Genomic DNA, 18,554 nt, shown 5'->3' on the forward strand with positions numbered 1-18,554 from the left:
TTTTTTTTTTTTTTTCATTTCCCCTCCTTCCATATCTATCCTTCCCAGCCTATCAGCCCTTCCTCCCAAGAAGGCGTTGCTGGGGTGAGGTCAAGTGGAGTGTGCCTGAAGAGCTTGTGGTCCCGTCCGGTACTGAAATGGAAATAAGATACAACAGTTTTCCCCAACTCTCTAAACTATGAAGCATGCCGATAAAGATATTATAGTTGTGCTTATTTCCAATTGATGTAAATAATGTTTTCTCTATATCAGATTTAACTTTGAGGATTATTTTTTTTGTAAATGAAAGCTGAAATAATTCATAGAATCCGTGAAAATATATATATATATATATATATATATATATATATATATATATATATATATATATATATATATACATTATACATAATCACCGTTTCCCGCATCAGCAAGGTAGTCCCAGGAAACACAAAGAATGGCCCATCCACTCATATATACACACACACATATATTTATTCATATATGTATAGCAAGAGGTCACAGTGGTGCGCGGGATCTAGTATTTGCAAAAACCCAACGTAAAATGAAACTTACCATATGGCAGTCCGTGTTTTAGTTTTCTTGGTGCAATGCGACTGTTAGTACAGTGCCTAGGTTTGTAAAATTTGGGTTGTTGTGTATATTTTAGTAAAACGTGGATCGTGGTGTCCGTAGACCTTTATTTTTTTATTAGTAAAATGTGGGTTGGTAAATTCGTAGACTTTTTCTTGAAATATGGAGTGATACTACCGCAGACTGCTCTGTTGTGACGGAAAAAAGTGTTTATATGCCTAGACTTTTCTTGTTCATAAAAGGTGGGATAATTCATTTGCTTACTTTTTCATTTTTTCATTTTTTTTAGGGAAAACGCGTTAGAGGTATGATGAGGATGCCCAAAAAATTCAATTAAATGAATGATATTTTGTAATTCAATCACTGCAAATATGTGCTGATGCTTGCTGTGTTTCTTCACTTATGTAGTAACACATAGATGTCCTTCAGACAAAATGAATACAATACCTTATCATATGTAGGGTTGCTAAAAACATACAAACTGCCAAATATTTTTCTTCAAGTCCTTAGAGTATTTTGCTTAGTTAAAATTAAAAAGAATGATGTGCTTGGGAAAATACTGCGAACTATTACTGTTTTTTTTTACATATTTTGTTAACTGTAAAATCCCAGTATTGGTCATGTTTTTCATGTTAAGTAAAATTTTAAGGTCTAATAAGGAATAAATGTTGTTTTCAAGGAAGTTCTTGTTACTGTGTTCATAGTGTAAGCAGTTGGCAACAAACTGTGAAAATGAAAACAAATTACATATGTTTCAAATGTTGGTGCTAGATTTTCAGTATGGAGAGGTACAGTTACTAAAGTGCCTAAAAATGTTTCTGTATGTACTATCGGTCTGAGAAGACAATAAATGCCTCTCAAGATGCACAGTAAACAATTCATAATCCTGTGTAATATCTTTGATGTCCTGTGCCACATCAAAGAATCATACTAATCGAATATACTACACACTAAGCATTGTGTATGAAAAGGTGCTGAGCTATAGTATTAGCTCTTGTGTGTACATTTCATCATACTTTTCAACACAGTAGATCCAGTTGTTTTGGTAATTCTGAACATAATTACATACGAAAATTACTGTCTATTTCCCGATGATGAAATTTTGCAAATCGTATTATGAATGGATATTTTTTTAATAGGTAAATGAGAAAAATTTATCTATGACATATTTATTGAAGATTCTATAATAGAAGATTGTAAATATGATATGAAAGAAAATATATAGTCAAGCAAATTAAATGAAAATTATTAATGTCATCTAACTGTCTACATAAAGTTTTGTATATGAACTTAAAATGTAAATATAAGATACAAAAGTAGCTGTTGTAATTGCGGATCACAAGCTTGAGGGAGGCATGAGGATCATTTACATACTTGACAGAACCTCCAAAATACCTCACACAGCACATCCTCTTCTTTTGTGATCTAGACTAATTAATCATTTCCTTTAATATATACATATATATATATATATATATATATATATATATATATATATATATATATATATATATATATATATATAAATTGGAGGTGGAAAGATGGAGTGAAAAAGATTTTGAGTGATCAGGGCCTGAACATGCAGGAGGGTGAAAGGCGTGCAAGGAATAGAGTGAATTGGAACGATGTGGTATACCGGGGTCGACGTGCTGTCAGTGGAATGAACCAGGGCATGTGAAGCGTCTGGGGTAAACCATGGAAAGTTCTGTGGGGCCTGGATGTGGAAAGGGAGCTGTGGTTTCGGTGCATTATTACATGACAGCTAGAGACTGAGTGTGAACGAATGGGGCCTTTGTTGTTTTCCCTAGCGCTACCTTGCACACATGAGGGGGCAGGAGGTTGTTATTCCATGTGTGGCGTGGTGGCGATAGGAATGAATAAAGGCAGACAGTATGAATTATGTACAAGTGTATATATGTATATGTCTGTGTGTGTATATATATGTATACATTGAGATGTATAGGTATGTATATTTGCGTGTGTGGACGTGTATGTATATACATGTGTATGTGGGTGGGTTGGGCCATTCTTTCGCCTGTTTCCTTACGCTACCTCACTAACGCGGGAGACCGGCAAAAAGAAAAAAAAATATTTTATGTGTGGTGGGTTGGCGGCGGGAATGGATGAAGGCAGCATGTATGAATATGTACATGTGTATATATGTATATGTCTATGTATGTATATGTATGTATACATTGAAATGTATAGGTATGTATATGTGCATGCGTGTGGGTGGGTTAGGCCATTCTTTCGTCTGTTTCCTTGCACTACCTTGCTAACACGGGAGACAGCGTCAAAGTATAATATATAAAATGAATAATATATATATATATATATATATATATATATATATATATATATATATATATATATATATATATATATGTGTGTGTGTGTGTGTGTGTGTGTGTGGAAGTCGAGAACATTATCTCGGAAAGCAAAAATGGGTATGTTTGAAGGAATGGTGGTTCCAACAATGTTGTATGGTTGCGAGGCGTGGGCTATGGATAGAGTTGTGCGCAGGAGGATGGATGTGCTGGAAATGAGGTGTTTGAGGACAATGTGTGGTGTGAGGTGGTTTGATCGAGTAAGTAACGTAAGGGTAAGAGAGATGTGTGGAAATAAAAAAAGCGTGGTTGAGAGAGCAGAAGAGGGTGTTTTGAAATGGTTTGGGCACATGGAGAGAATGTGTGAGGAAAGATTGACCAAGAGGATATATGTGTCGGAGGTGGAGGGAACGAGGAGAAGTGGGAGACCAAATTGGAGGTGGAAAGATGGAGTGAAAAAGATTTTGTGTGATCGGGGCCTGAACATGCAGGAGGGTGAAAGGAGGGCAAGGAATAGAGTGAATTGGATCGATGTGGTATACCAGGGTTGACATGCTGTCAGTGGATTGAATCAGGGCATGTGAAGCGTCTGGAGTAAACCATGGAAAGTTCTGTGGGGCCTGGATGTGGAAAGGGAGCTGTGGTTTCGGGCGTTATTGCATGACAGCTAGAGACTGAGTGTGAACAAATGGGGCCTTTGTTGTCTTTTCCTAGTGCTACCTCGCACACATGAGGGGGGAGGGGGATGGTATTCCATGTGTGGCGAGGTGGCAATGGGAATGAATAAAGGCAGACAGTGTGAATTGTGTGCATGGGTATATATGTATGTGTCTGTGTGTGTATATATATGTGTACATTGAGATGTATAGGTATGTATATTTGTGTATGTGGACATGTATGTATATACATTGTGTATGGGGGTGGGTTGGGCCATTTCTTTCATCTGTTTCCTTGCGCTACCTCGCAAACGCGGGAGACAGCGACAAAGCAAAATAAAATAAAAAAATAAATAATATATATATATATATGGAGAGAATGAGTGAGGAAAGATTGACCAAGAGGATATATGTGTCGGAGGTGGAGGGAACGAGGAGAAGAGGGAGACCAAATTGGAGGTGGAAAGATGGAGTGAAAAAGATTTTGTGTGATCGGGGCCTGAACATGCAGGAGGGTGAAAGGAGGGCAAGGAATAGAGTGAATTGGAGCGATGTGGTATACCGGGGTTGACGTGCTGTCAGTGGATTGAATCAAGGCATGTGAAGCGTCTGGGGTAAACCATATATATATATATATACACACTTCACACTTCAAATACAAAAGACTAATCACCGCCCAACCTTAATACATCCTTCAGTACCTACCCAGACATAAAAGCAATCACTCTCCCAAGTTATAATATATCCTTTAATGCCAGACAATTCATAATACATATAGCATCACTTTCTTCACACCAAAACTTACTCAGTAAATAGCACAAACCAAACAAATTATGTTTTTTTTTTTTTGTGTGGCATATCTGTGTGAGGAAAACAAGCAAATATTTTTTGTTCACCCTCATGGTTCTGTGATGGTTTTACATCACAGCATTGTTTATTTAAAAAATGCAGGACACCATTGAAATCTTTCATGGATGATTTCATTAATTTTAGGTTATCAGACCTAAGTATTACTTAACCTTGTACACTTTATGTACAGTAATTAAGGGTAAAAAGTGTGTTAAGGAACTAGTTTAATTGAGCATTAAGAAGTAGAAATGAAACTTAGCATTCACTCTCATTTGAAAGGCAGGTAATGATTCATATTATTATTGTCAGAGATTTCTGTGTAGTCCTCAGACTTAATTAATATTGTTGTCAAATTGGTGCTCAAAAAAATATAGTAAGAAAATTACTTGTCAGCCTGTATGGTACTGGCACCATTTACATAATACATAAGTTTACTTACAACATATTCAGAGAAAGAATAGCTACATATGAGCACCTTGATATCAGGAAAGAACAAAATCTTAGTAAAGGTCTTTCCTGTCACATGACATCAGACCACAGACTTCATAGGTTTAAAGCATTAACCATTACAGTTACTAAACCAGAGTGGTAATTATTCCAATAATGGCCCTAAATCATTGTAATGATTGCATTAATTATAGTTATTACTTTCACTTTTGCATGTTAATAAGGAGTGAACCATAGTACCTTTTGATAAAGATTTCTGTTAATTCTTCAGTACAGCAAAGATATTCTGACTAGAGTAACATATTGCAGTTACTGTACCATGATTAATATATTTTCTGATATATAGTACTTCCACAACTTTTCTGTTTGCCATATTGTTGGCACAGAACTAGTAATGAATATATTTACAATTTCTGATAATGATTATTCAATAATTATAACATGTTTGAATTTTTTTATAGTGCATGGAATTGCTTTATAACTCATTGGTTTTCTAGTATTACACTAACCATAAAAGGAATGCTTTTAGCATTAATTCAAAATCTAATGTTTTTCATAAATGTTTGACTCATTACTTATGAACCATATTTGAAAACATGATCATGCACTGTACTATCTCATAAGTCTATGAAAATAACTATGACAGAAAAGCAATAGTTTTACTTTATTGCCTCACTTTTCACTATAGATAAACTAATTACCAAACAAGACAAAAAACCTTAACAAGATTACTCTTTTTCAAAGTAAGTATGGTATAAAAATACATTTTCTTCAGAGAATTAGTAACTCAGTTCTTGCAGAGAGTTTTAGTTCTTTGGGCACCTTGTGCAATTCACACGGGCCTTACCTTGAACCTGTTATGGGAATGCCCATCAGTCTTTCCACCTTAGGAATAAATCCTTTGCATCCTTTACTGTCACTATTCTGAAACCTTAGCTGGATGCAATGAAGAATACATCATGAGATAAGTCAGTAATTTTCCAAAGAAAAAAGAATTAACTTAATATCTAATGAGGAACTAGAAATCACATTTCTGAGCCATGAAATATGATGGGAATGGACACTCTGAGGCTTATAGATTGTTTCTCCTCAAAAGAGGATCCCTGCATGCCTCAAAACAGGAACTGCTGTATATAAAATTAGAATAAGTAAAGGGAGTCTGAGTAAATTTGGTGTCTTTAGCATTCTATGTGGACATGAGAGAGAAACATTTGTTTATGATACATCAAGAAAATACATGTGCACTTTTATAGAAAGGCAAAGATGATGCTTCAGTTGAAAATACTGTTGTTCTTATAATCCCACAAATTATAAAGCTTTTTCATGTCCATCAAAAGCTTATTAATGGCTGCCAGAATTTGACAGGGGGATCATTTAAGCTATTATTAAAACAAGCTGCATCTAAGAGTTTGGCTTACATGTAAAACTTGCATGTTAATGATATCTAATGCAGCTTCACTCACTCATACCAAAAAGAGAAAAACCCACTGTACTGTACTCTTCAGAATAACACATTCAGGATAGTAAAGTTGCATACAGAAATACAGGGTTACCATGATTAAATAAATAAATGGATAAAAAAGTATATCAGAACTATTTGAAGCAGACTGACCAGATGTTATCAGTGAATTAAACTAGAAAGTGATAGGGTAAAGTGAAACCTGCATTGTAAATCTTGTAGGGATTGAAAGTGTGAAATATTGAACGAATTTGTTAGAAAATGTTGGTACAGTTGTAGAGATAAAGGGTGACTGGATTGCTACAGGGTGAGCTAAGGTTTTACAGAAAGTGGTCATTAAGATATGGAATACTAATGTCATACAAGAATGTTTACAAAACATGAACAAAAATATGTTTTAATGTTAAAGGACTCTAACTTGAGCCTAAACAGCATAAGCCAAGATCATTAATGCTCTAAACTATGGTCCAGAACTCACTTGAAAAGAGTACTATTGGGAAATTTTCCCCATCCATATTGTCAAGTTTTATGGCCTAATCACTCTAATGAAAAGTAGATTTGTCTCTTAGAACTTTTTGCAAGAATTAGTCAAACTTGCCAATAGACGGAAGCTGCCTGTCTTGAAACCTCATTATCCAGCAAGCAACAGAGAGCATATTTCATGATACAGAAGTTGGTAGAATAACAAGTATGATCTCAGCTTGCCCTATCTAGCCCCAATAAAGTCTGTTATCATCAAAATGAAGGGCAGGCTGTCTAAAGACAAGGGTCTGTGTCTTGACTAATGCCTAGCAAACCTGTAATAAGTTGATAACACTAAACTTTTCATGAACATAAAGTACAGCCTATGCGTGGGTTGGATATCATTTACTTATCAGCTTGGTAGGGTACATTGTTAATTATACTAAAACCTTATTTATCTAGACCCAGGATAACTGGTATAGGCAATAGCTAGACAGTATTTTGATTGTGTAGATGCTTCCTAACAATTCTTCAAATCCTAATCACAGGGTAAATCAATTGTAAAATATCTGACTTCAATATGGATGTAAATAGGTATTACAGTAAGTAGGTATTAGCAAAGTTTTTCCACTTCTCAGCTGGTGGCGTGGTCTGTGGGATCCTTTGCTCAGATTAGCTTTTAAAGGCCAAGTGATTGCTAGCAACTGATTTAGTGACTGTTTAATCTATATTGAATAATATCTCCCATGTCTCAAATAGAAGAGCTCAGATTTTATGATGAAACTTTACCCTGACAGTAAAATCTGTTGCAAAACAAAAGCAATAACATTTAACTTTTCTATTTACTATGAAATTAGGAGATCCTTGAGCCATTACAGCAGAGAATGAGTGTGATAACACTAATGAAAGAGTATTACCACAGGAAATGAACAAAATTCATAACATTTGAAATACTAGACAAAGCATCAAAGATTATATCTCAAACATAGAACATAGCTCCTTAAGAAAGACCCAAATACCATGTGTTGAAAGTGATTTATTTGGATAAATCCAGACATGAAGAGCTTAGCAAAGCTTAGTGTTAGTGTTATATATGTAAAGAGCTACAAATGCAACTGTCGTAGGTACCAAGATATAGAATGTAACCAGCTATTTCTTTAGGATGCTTGAAATCAAAGTTTTTTTTTGAGCAATCACAGGCTGGCTGCATAAATATAAGATAAGGCACAACATTGTCAACAGAATGAGCTTGTGAAGGGATAGTATAGAAGTAGAAAGTGCTACATATTTTTGAGGCTGTGCTTCAGCATCAGAATGGGATTCCAACTTTAATGATATTCAGTTCTGTAATGCAGATGAGACTAGCCTTTTGTGGAATCAAAAAGTACAAGACTGAAAATCAGCAGACAGAGGATGTCATTTTTGTAATGTAGGTTTTCTCATAGGAGCATATAATCTCGTCATATGCTATACCTGGACAGTATGTTACATTCTTGAAAACAAAACCCAAGTGCACCCTTTTTGTGCTTCAAATTACATTTTATATCTTTTATCATCATTGTCCCAACTTATTCCATGTTCTCATCCACTTTTGTATCCGGTATTAATCTAATAATATTCTCTCCATGTTTCTGTAGTTGTTTCATGTATGTTTTTAATTTATGATGTACATTAATAAGTCTCCATTTTTGTTACAGGTTTCTCATATATTTTTGTTGCTTTCTTTTTGGTATATCCCAAAGTATTATTGTAGACTCAAAATTTTCTTTCTTACTGAAACATTGTAGATTATCATGTAGTTTTCACTCCTCTGTATACTGCAGAATTTTAATTCTTTCGGCCTCTCATGATAGTCAAGTGTTCCATTCCCTTGGCTTTGCTTGTGAAATGTATCTGAATTTTCTATTTCTGCATGTTTGGTAGGTTACTGTGTGATACAGCAGTATACGAATTTTTCCAGTGTGTATACTAAACATTTTCATTAGTTTTCTGTCTTGAGAAATGCCTGACTATCATACCATTTACTACTTGCCTTAATAGTAACTTTCTTATCAGTGTGCTTCTTGAATTAAAATTCATGATGATTCCTAGATCTTTCAAATGTGCCTCACCATTCATCTTCCCTCCTTGGACATTTTTGGAGCATCTCTTGACATAGTACTATTCACTCCATGACTAATTATTTGCTCAAATAATGAATTGTAGTATAGTGCTATTCACTCCATGACTAATTATTTGCTCAAATAATGAATTGTAGTATTGAAGCTAAAATTATTTGTTAAGGTACTCCTGAGAGACCATCCTCCTCTTCAGACATGGTTCCATTTGCTACCATTTTGAATATTCTATTAGAGTCTTCATGATTCATTGTCTTAATTTACTTAAATTTTGCTTTTCTGGTTTATCTGGTTTACTTTGTCAGATGATATGACAGCGTCAAGAAAAACAGTATTCATCCTCTTTCCTTGCACTAGGGTTTCATTAATGATATTGCAGTAAATTGAGAAGCGAGTTTGTGTAATTTTACATGGCACACAACCATGTTGGCCTTTCTTTAATGATGTTGATCAAGTGTTCAAATATGTGTTTTTTATCACTTTTAAAAATTTAAACTATGTGACATCAAGCCAACCGGTCTGTTCTGATTTTGTATCAGTGTAGATCCTCCTTGTGTATTGACATCACATATGCCACTTTGTGTACATCTTCCATACTGTTTTGATTAGTGCTTTACCTCAGTAACAGTATTATTGGTTTTGCTACTCATACTTTTTTTTTTAGTAAAATAGCTGGAATTCTAAGTGGAACCACAAAAATGGAAGTGATTCAGAAGGAAAATGAGGGGGCATAGGTTCTGTAAGTGTTAAGGAGTGTGTGGAGGGAGAGGTCATTGTCTTGGTATGTTTGAAGGTATAGTAGTCCCATTGATGTTGTATGAATGCGAGGCATGGGCTATAAGTAAGAATGTGTGAAGGAGGTGGATATGTTTGTAGTTAAAAGTTTCAGGACAGTATGTGGTGCAAGTTGGTTAGATTAAGTAATAACATTGTAAATGAAAGATGTAATAAGAAGAGTGTGATTGAGAGGGCTGAGGAGGTTGTGCTGAAATGGAATGGATATGTAGAGTGAGCTAGTTAGTAGAGGTTGACATGGAGGATATATGTGTCAGCAGCTGGGGGAAAAGGAGAAGGGGGAGACCAAATTTCATTTGGAAGGATTGAATGAACATAATTTTGAGTGCTTGGGGCCTGAACATGCAGGAGGGTGAAAGAATAGAGTGAATTGGAACAATATGGACTTAATCAAGGCACATGAAGCAGCTGAGGTAAACAATGGAAAGGTCTGTGGGGACTGGTTGTTCATAGATGGCTGTGGTTTCAATGCATTACACATTACCAGTAGAGAATGAATATCAGCAAACAAGGCCTCTCATTTCTCTCATCCTTGCATTACCTTGCTAACACGAGATGGCAAACAAGCAGGGGGGCTTATTCCATCAGGTCTTGGTGTTGAGTTCTCTTTGAGTTGGTAATTTGCTCTGTTTATGTCACTTTCTGTTGCTTTGGAACCTTCATAACATTCTCATCATGTTAAAAACAAAGTAAGGCATTATGTTTAGACAAAAATCATTTCAAGGAGTGTGAAGAGATACACACTAAATTCATCATTTATGGAGACTGTTTTGCCAAGGCCATCCCCTTGTGGGGGTTCCCAAAGTGAATGGTCATCAGAGATACAAAAAAAATTTACTTATATTGTTTTTATATTTGACACACACACACACACACACACACATATATATATATATATATATATATATATATATATATATATATATATATATATATATATATATATATATGTATACATTGAAATGTATATATATATATATATATATATATATATATATTTTTATATATATTTTTTTTTTTTTTTTTTTTTTGCTTTGTCGCTGTCTCCCGCATTTGCGAGGTAGCGCAAGGAAACAGACGAAAGAAATGGCCCAACCCACCCCCATACACATGTATATACATACGTCCACACACGCAAATATACATACCTACACGGCTTTCCATGGTTTACCCCAGACGCTTCACATGCCCTGATTCAATCCACTGACAGCACGTCAACCCCAGTATACCACATGACTCCAATTCACTCTATTCCTTGCCCTCCTTTCACCCTCCTGCATGTTCAGGCACCGATCACACAAAATCTTTTTCACTCCATCTTTCCTCCTCCAATTTGGTCTCCCACTTCTCCTCGTTCCCTCCACCTGCGACACATATATCCTCTTGGTCAATCTCTCCTCACTCATTCTCTCCATGTGCCCAAACCATTTCAAAACACCCTCTTCTGCTCTCTCAACCATGCTCTTTTTATTTCCACACATCTCTCTTACCCTTACGTTACTTACTCGATCAAACCACCTCACACCACACATTGTCCTCAAACATCTCATTTCCAGCACATCCATCCTCCTGCGCACAACTCTATCCATAGCCCACGCCTCGCAACCATACAACATTGTTGGAACCACTATTCCTTCAAACATACCCATTTTTGCTTTCCGAGATAATGTTCTCGACTTCCACACATTCTTCAAGGCTCCCAGGATTTTCGCCCCCTCCCCCACCCTATGATCCACTTCCGCTTCCATGGTTCCATCTGCTGCCAGATCCACTCCCAGATATCTAAAACACTTTACTTCCTCCAGATTTTCTCCATTCAAACTTACCTCCCAATTGACTTGACCCTCAACCCTACTGTACCTAATAACCTTGCTCTTATTCACATTTACTCTTAACTTTCTTCTTTCACACACTTTACCAAACTCAGTCACCAGCTTCAGCAGTTTCTCACATGAATCAGCCATCAGCGCTGTATCATCAGCGAACAACAACTGACTCACTTCCCAAGCTCTCTCATCCCCAACAGACTTCATACTTACCCCTCTTTCCAAAACTCTTGCATTTACCTCCCTAACAACCCCATCCATAAACAAATTAAACAACCATGGAGACATCACACACCCCTGCCACAAACTTACATTCACTGAGAACCAATCACTTTCCTCTCTTCCTACACGTACACATGCCTTACATCCTCGATAAAAACTTTTCACTGCTTCTAACAACTTTCCTCCCACACCATATATTCTTAATACCTTCCACAGAGCATCTCTATCAACTCTATCATATGCCTTCTCCAGATCCATAAATGCTACATACAAATCCATTTGCTTTTCTAAGTATTTCTCACATACATTCTTCAAAGCAAACACCTGATCCACGCATCCTCTACCACTTCTGAAACCACACTGCTCTTCCCCAATCTGATGCTCTGTACATGCCTTCACCCTCTCAATCAATACCCTCCCATATAATTTACCAGGAATATATATATATATATATATATATATATATATATATATATATATATATATATATATATATATATATATATATATATATATTATCCCTGGGGATAGGGGAGAAAGAATACTTGCCACGTATTCCCTGCGTGTCGTAGAAGGCGACTAAAAGGGGAGGGAGCGGGGGGCTGGAAATCCTCCCCTCTCATTATTTTTTTTTAATTTTCCAAAAGAAGGAACAGAGAAGGGGGCCAGGTGAGGATATTTCCTCAAAGGCCAAGTTCTCTGTTCTTAACGCTACCTCGCTAACGTGGGAAATGGCAAATAGTTTGAAAGAAAGAATATATATATATATATATATATATATATATATATATATATATATATATATATATATATATATATATATATATATATTTTTTTTTTTTTTTTTTTTTTTTTTTTTATACTTTGTCGCTGTCTCCCGCGTTTGCGAGGTAGCGCAAGGAAACAGATGAAAGAAATGGCCCAACCCCCCCCATACACATGTATATACATACGTCCACACACGCAGATATACATACCTACACAGCATTCCATGGCTTACCCCAGACGCTTCACATGCCTTGATTCAATCCACTGACAGCACGTCAACCCCGGTATACCACATCGCTCCAATTCACTCTATTCCTTGCCCTCCTTTCACCCTCCTGCATGTTCAGGCCCCGATCACACAAAATCTTTTTCACTCCATCTTTCCACCTCCAATTTGGTCTCCCTCTTCTCCTTGTTCCCTCCACCTCCGACACATATATCCTCTTGGTCAATCTTTCCTCACTCATCCTCTCCATGTGCCCAAACCACTTCAAAACACCCTCTTCTGCTCTCTCAACCACGCTCTTTTTATTTCCACACATCTCTCTTACCCTTACGTTACTCACTCGATCAAACCACCTCACACCACACATTGTCCTCAAACATCTCATTTCCAGCACATCCATCCTCCTGCGCACAACTCTATCCATAGCCCACGCCTCGCAACCATACAACATTGTTGGAACCACTATTCCTTCAAACATACCCATTTTTGCTTTCCGAGATAATGTTCTCGACTTCCACACATTCTTCAAGGCCCCCAGAATTTTCGCCCCCTCCCCCACCCTATGATCCACTTCCGCTTCCATGGTTCCATCCGCTGCCAGATCCACTCCCAGATATCTAAAACACTTCACTTCCTCTAGTTTTTCTCCATTCAAACTCACCTATATATATATATATATATATATATATATATATATATATATATATATATATAATATATATATATATATAATCAGTGATGGATTGCGCAAAAGATGCTTGTGGCATGAGAAGAGTGGGAGGTGGGTTGATTAGAAAGGGTAGTGAGTGGTGGGATGAAGAAGTAAGAGTATTAGTGAAAGAGAAGAGAGAGGCATTTGGACGATTTTTGCAGGGGAAAAAATGCAATTGAGTGGGAGATGTATAAAAGAAAGAGACAGGAGGTCAAGAGAAAGGTGCAAGAGGTGAAAAAAAGGGCAAATGAGAGTTGGGGTGAGAGAGTATCATTAAATTTTAGGGAGAATAAAAAGATGTTCTGGAAGGAGGTAAATAAAGTGCGTAAGACAAGGGAGCAAATGGGAACTTGAGTGAAGGGCGCAAATGGGGAGGTGATAACAAGTAGTGGTGATGTGAGAAGGAGATGGAGTGAGTATTTTGAAGGTTTGTTGAATGTGTTTGATGATAGAGTGGCAGATATAGGGTGTTTTGGTCGAGGTGGTGTGCAAAGTGAGAGGGTTAGGGAAAATGATTTGGTAAACAGAGAAGAGGTAGTAAAAGCTTTGCGGAAGATGAAAGCCGGCAAGGCAGCAGGTTTGGATGGTATTGCAGTGGAATTTATTAAAAAAGGGGGTGACTGTATTGTTGACTGGTTGGTAAGGTTATTTAATGTATGTATGACTCATGGTGAGGTGCCTGAGGATTGGTGGAATGCGTGCATAGTGCCATTGTACAAAGGCAAAGGGGATAAGAGTGAGTGCTCAAATTACAGAGGTATAAGTTTGTTGAGTATTCCTGGTAAATTATATGGGAGGGTATTGATTGAGAAGGCATGTACAGAGCATCAGATTGGGGAAGAGCAGTGTGGTTTCAGAAGTGGTAGAGGATGCGTGGATCAGGTGTTTGCTTTGAAGAATGTATGTGAGAAATACTTAGAAAAGCAAATGGATTTGTATGTAGCATTTATGGATCTGGAGAAGGCATATGATAGAGATGCTCTGTGGAAGGTATTAAGAATATATGGTGTGGGAGGAAAGTTGTTAGAAGCAGTGAAAAGTTTTTATCGAGGATGTAAGGCATGTGTACGTGTAGGAAGAGAGGAAAGTGATTGGTTCTCAGTGAATGTAGGTTTGCGGCAGGGGTGTGTGATGTCTCCATGGTTGTTTAATTTGTTTATGGATGGGGTTGTTAGGGAGGTAAATGCAAGAGTTTTGGAAAGAGGGGCAAGTATGAAGTCTGTTGGGGATGAGAGAGCTTGGGAAGTGAGTCAGTTGTTGTTCGCTGATGATACAGCGCTGGTGGCTGATTCATGTGAGAAACTGCAGAAGCTGGTGACTGAGTTTGGTAAAGTGTGTGGAAGAAGAAAGTTAAGAGTAAATGTGAAAAAGAGCAAGGTTATTAGGTACAGTAGGGTTGAGGGTCAAGTCAATTGGGAGGTGAGTTTGAATGGAGAAAAACTGGAGGAAGTGAAGTGTTTTAGATATCTGGGAGTGGATCTGGCAGCGGATGGAACCATGGAAGCGGAAGTGGATCATAGGGTGGGGGAGGGGGCGAAAATTCTGGGGGCCTTGAAGAATGTGTGGAAGTCGAGAACATTATCTCGGAAAGCAAAAATGGGTATGTTTGAGGGAATAGTGGTTCCAACAATGTTGTATGGTTGCGAGGCGTGGGCTATAGATAGAGTTGTGCGCAGGAGGATGGATGTTCTGGAAATGAGATGTTTGAGGACAATGTGTGGTGTGAGGTGGTTTGATCGAGTGAGTAACGTAAGGGTAAGAGAGATGTGTGGAAATAAAAAGAGCGTGGTTGAGAGAGCAGAAGAGGGTGTTTTGAAGTGGTTTGGGCACATGGAGAGAATGAGTGAGGAAAGATTGACCAAGAAGATATATGTGTCGGAGGTGGAGGGAACGAGGAGAAGAGGGAGACCAAATTGGAGGTGGAAAGATGGAGTGAAAAAGATTTTGTGTGATCGGGGCCTGAACATGCAGGAGGGTGAAAGGAGGGCAAGGAATAGAGTGAATTGGAGCGATGTGGTATACCGGGGTTGACGTGCTGTCAGTGGATTGAATCAAGGCATGTGAAGCGTCTGGGGTAAACCATGGAAAGCTGTGTAGGTATGTATATTTGCATGTGTGGACGTATGTATATACATGTGTATGGGGGGGGTTGGGCCATTTCTTTCGTCTGTTTCCTTGCGCTACCTCACAAACGCGGGAGACAGCGACAAAGTATAATAAAAAAATAAAAAAATAAAAAATATATATATATATATATATATATATATATATATATATATATATGTGTGTGTGTGCATACGAGAGGATGGGCCGATCTTTGTTTGTTTCCCGGCGCTACCTCGCTGACACGGGAAATGGTGATCATGTATAATCAAATATATATAAATAATATCTATATATATGAAGCAAAAGGAATACCTGGTTGTGATGGAATATCTGTGTTTCATCTTCCATGCTTATATTAGCCATTCACGTTCAACTCCAAATTGGCATTCTCAAACACTAGGAAAAATAATGTATTTGTTCCTTCTGGCAAAAAGTAATACAAGAGCGAGGGATTTCCAGCCTCCCAATCTTGCCCTTGTAGTTGCCTTCTGCGACATACAAGAGGTACTTGGGCAGTATTCTTTCTCCCCTCTCCCCAGAATTGTCTTCCTATCTATCTGTTAGAAAATCTAATTTGGAGGAACGTTTTTATGACATAATCAGCAATAAAAAGTCAGATGTCACATGTAGTGCTTGAAAGGAGTAGGAAAAAGAAAACAAAATGTGATGGAAGTAATAAGAAAAATATTACCAGAAAGACACCAGTGATATACATAGACTTACTCCCTGCCCAAGGAGTCCCCTCTACCTTTCATAGGGCTCCTCCAGTGGGAGGGACCATAGCTCATAATGTAGAAAGTGATGTTGTGAGCTTAGAAAATGAGGGCCATTTGAGCAATGTGTTCATTGTCATAATTGTATTAGTTTTATCATGAGTACGAAGGGTCATGAGATATGCTAGATAGGTGCTTATAGTTTTTTCAGCATGGATGATGTCCAGAGTGCTGGTGAGCCAAGTGTAGCTTGCCTAACTCTAACTTGTATGTCAGAGAACATAGTTGCATATGGTTGAATGTCTGGTGGGTGTGGTGTTTAAAACTAGGTTGGGAGGGGTATGACTAGTGCATGCTGGCTCATTTGGGTGTGAATGTGTTTTGTAGAGAGTGAGGAGAGAGATGTAAGGATCTGTGATTGTAATTTGTTGAAGTATTTGATAGGGTTAAGCTTTTTATTTCTACATGGGTGATGGTGGGTAGATATAGAATGTTTTTTTTTTTTTTTTTTTGTGAAGAATTGAGTGCTGAAGACATTGAAGTATGACTAGACTCAGTCTGCAGATGGTTACACCTTAAGTGAAAAGTTCCTGATGCTACCTCATGAAGATGGGAAAATTAAAGTTATGAAAAATAATGAATGTATGGAAAATATATAGAAAGAGTAAATGTGGCTGATAAGACTTTGCTACAAGATAGGGTTAATGCATTGTGTTTACCACATATGTCACTTATTTAACAAAAGCTATTTCCAGCTGCCACATGCATTGCAGAATTGCCAGTCATAGTTGCTACACGATAGGATTAGTGCATTGTGTTTACCACATATGACACTTGTTTAACAAAAGCTGTTTCCTGCTGCCACATGCATTGCAGAATTGCCAGTCAGTTTTGTCTGGAACCATATAACCCACTTATATTCTTGTTGAGCGTTCCTTGTCTCCTGTAGCATAGCATTAGAAGTTTGCCAGCTTCCTTGATAGGCTCTTTTGTATTTTTAAGTGAAAACTTTTGGATGTAATCCAAGGGAATTTTGTAGGCTTTTATTACTCTGTTTCGTCCATATTATCAAGATTTTAGTTATAGTGTGTTTACTTTATTTCCTTAGATTTTTGCAGTGCATAAATTGTGGTTTAAATCTTTCTCTTCTCCTTAGGCTATAAACTTTAATTTAAATCCTTTTTTGAATTTTCATAATTTTCCAAATGCTCCTTTTCCTTAGTTTTGCTTCTTAAGTATTTCTGAATTCTGTAAATAATCATCTTCAACTTTTTTGTTTATGGTTGTGTTGGTCTGTGTAATTAGCAGTCTAACTGTGCAGGAAGGGCAGTTTATACTTATGGGGCCCCCATATCTTGAATATTTCCCATTAGCATGCACTGCTTAAATTCATGCATGCCATGTGCATTAACCGTGTTCTCAGTCATTCTCTTCCATTTATCCACCTCTCTTATACTATAAAAGTACTAATTTCCAGTTTCATTCTTCATTTCATGTTATGTGTATGAAAGAAACTGTATGTGTTGCTTGCTTATTATTTTTATTCTCTGTTGTTTTGGACATTGTTCAGGTTTCAGTATCAGGTACACCAGGAGCTATTTTTAACCATTTGTATAAAAAAACAAAAAAAACTACTTGTAGGTATTTAATTTTGCCTGGAAAACATTTTTTCTTTCTCTTAAGAGAAGGAAAGACAAGCACACTAATAAGGGTTTGTTGATTTGATTACCAACATGTGCATTATGAGGAATGAATTTTACCTAAAATTCATGCCTCATATCTTAACCTTTCTTTAACGTTTTAAAATTTTTCAAACTGTTCCATACAATTGTTACTGATTATTCTTTACTCTGCTTCTTCTATTCTTCCACCATTGTTACTAAAGTAGGTATTCTTCACATCCTATATTACTTGTTTCTTGCTTAATGTTTTATTGTATTTTCTAGTTAATGTAGTGTTGTGCATTTGGAAAATTTAATAATTATTGACAATATCGCATCAGTTTAAAAACTTGAAGGTTGTAATATATCTTCCTCCACCTTTTTCTCTTCGAACATAGGGAAATCTGTTAGTATGTAAAAGGTGCAAAAGTATGGATGGCTGTTTTATACAAAAAGAAAAAAATAATACCACATCTTCTTACTTTGTAATGGGAAATGTAGCTTCATACTAAAGGAACTGTCAGCATATAGTGTAATGAAGTTACAATGATCAAGCAATCCTCATGGCATAATACAGGGGTTCTCAAACTTACTTGACCCACAACCCACTCATTGCATTGTTCACTTTCCCCAAC

The 18,554-nt window shown here is 36.9% G+C and overlaps 1 long non-coding RNA gene across 1 annotated transcript in view; it reads left to right on the forward strand.

Moving 5' to 3' along the window:
• Positions 1–18,554, forward strand: part of LOC139760664 (uncharacterized) — a 70,561-nt gene that overhangs the window by 50,125 nt on the left and 1,882 nt on the right. The window lies entirely within an intron of this gene.

Source organism: Panulirus ornatus, chromosome 37 (genome assembly GCF_036320965.1).
Source record: "Panulirus ornatus isolate Po-2019 chromosome 37, ASM3632096v1, whole genome shotgun sequence".
NCBI classification, from domain to species: Eukaryota; Metazoa; Arthropoda; class Malacostraca; order Decapoda; family Palinuridae; genus Panulirus; species Panulirus ornatus.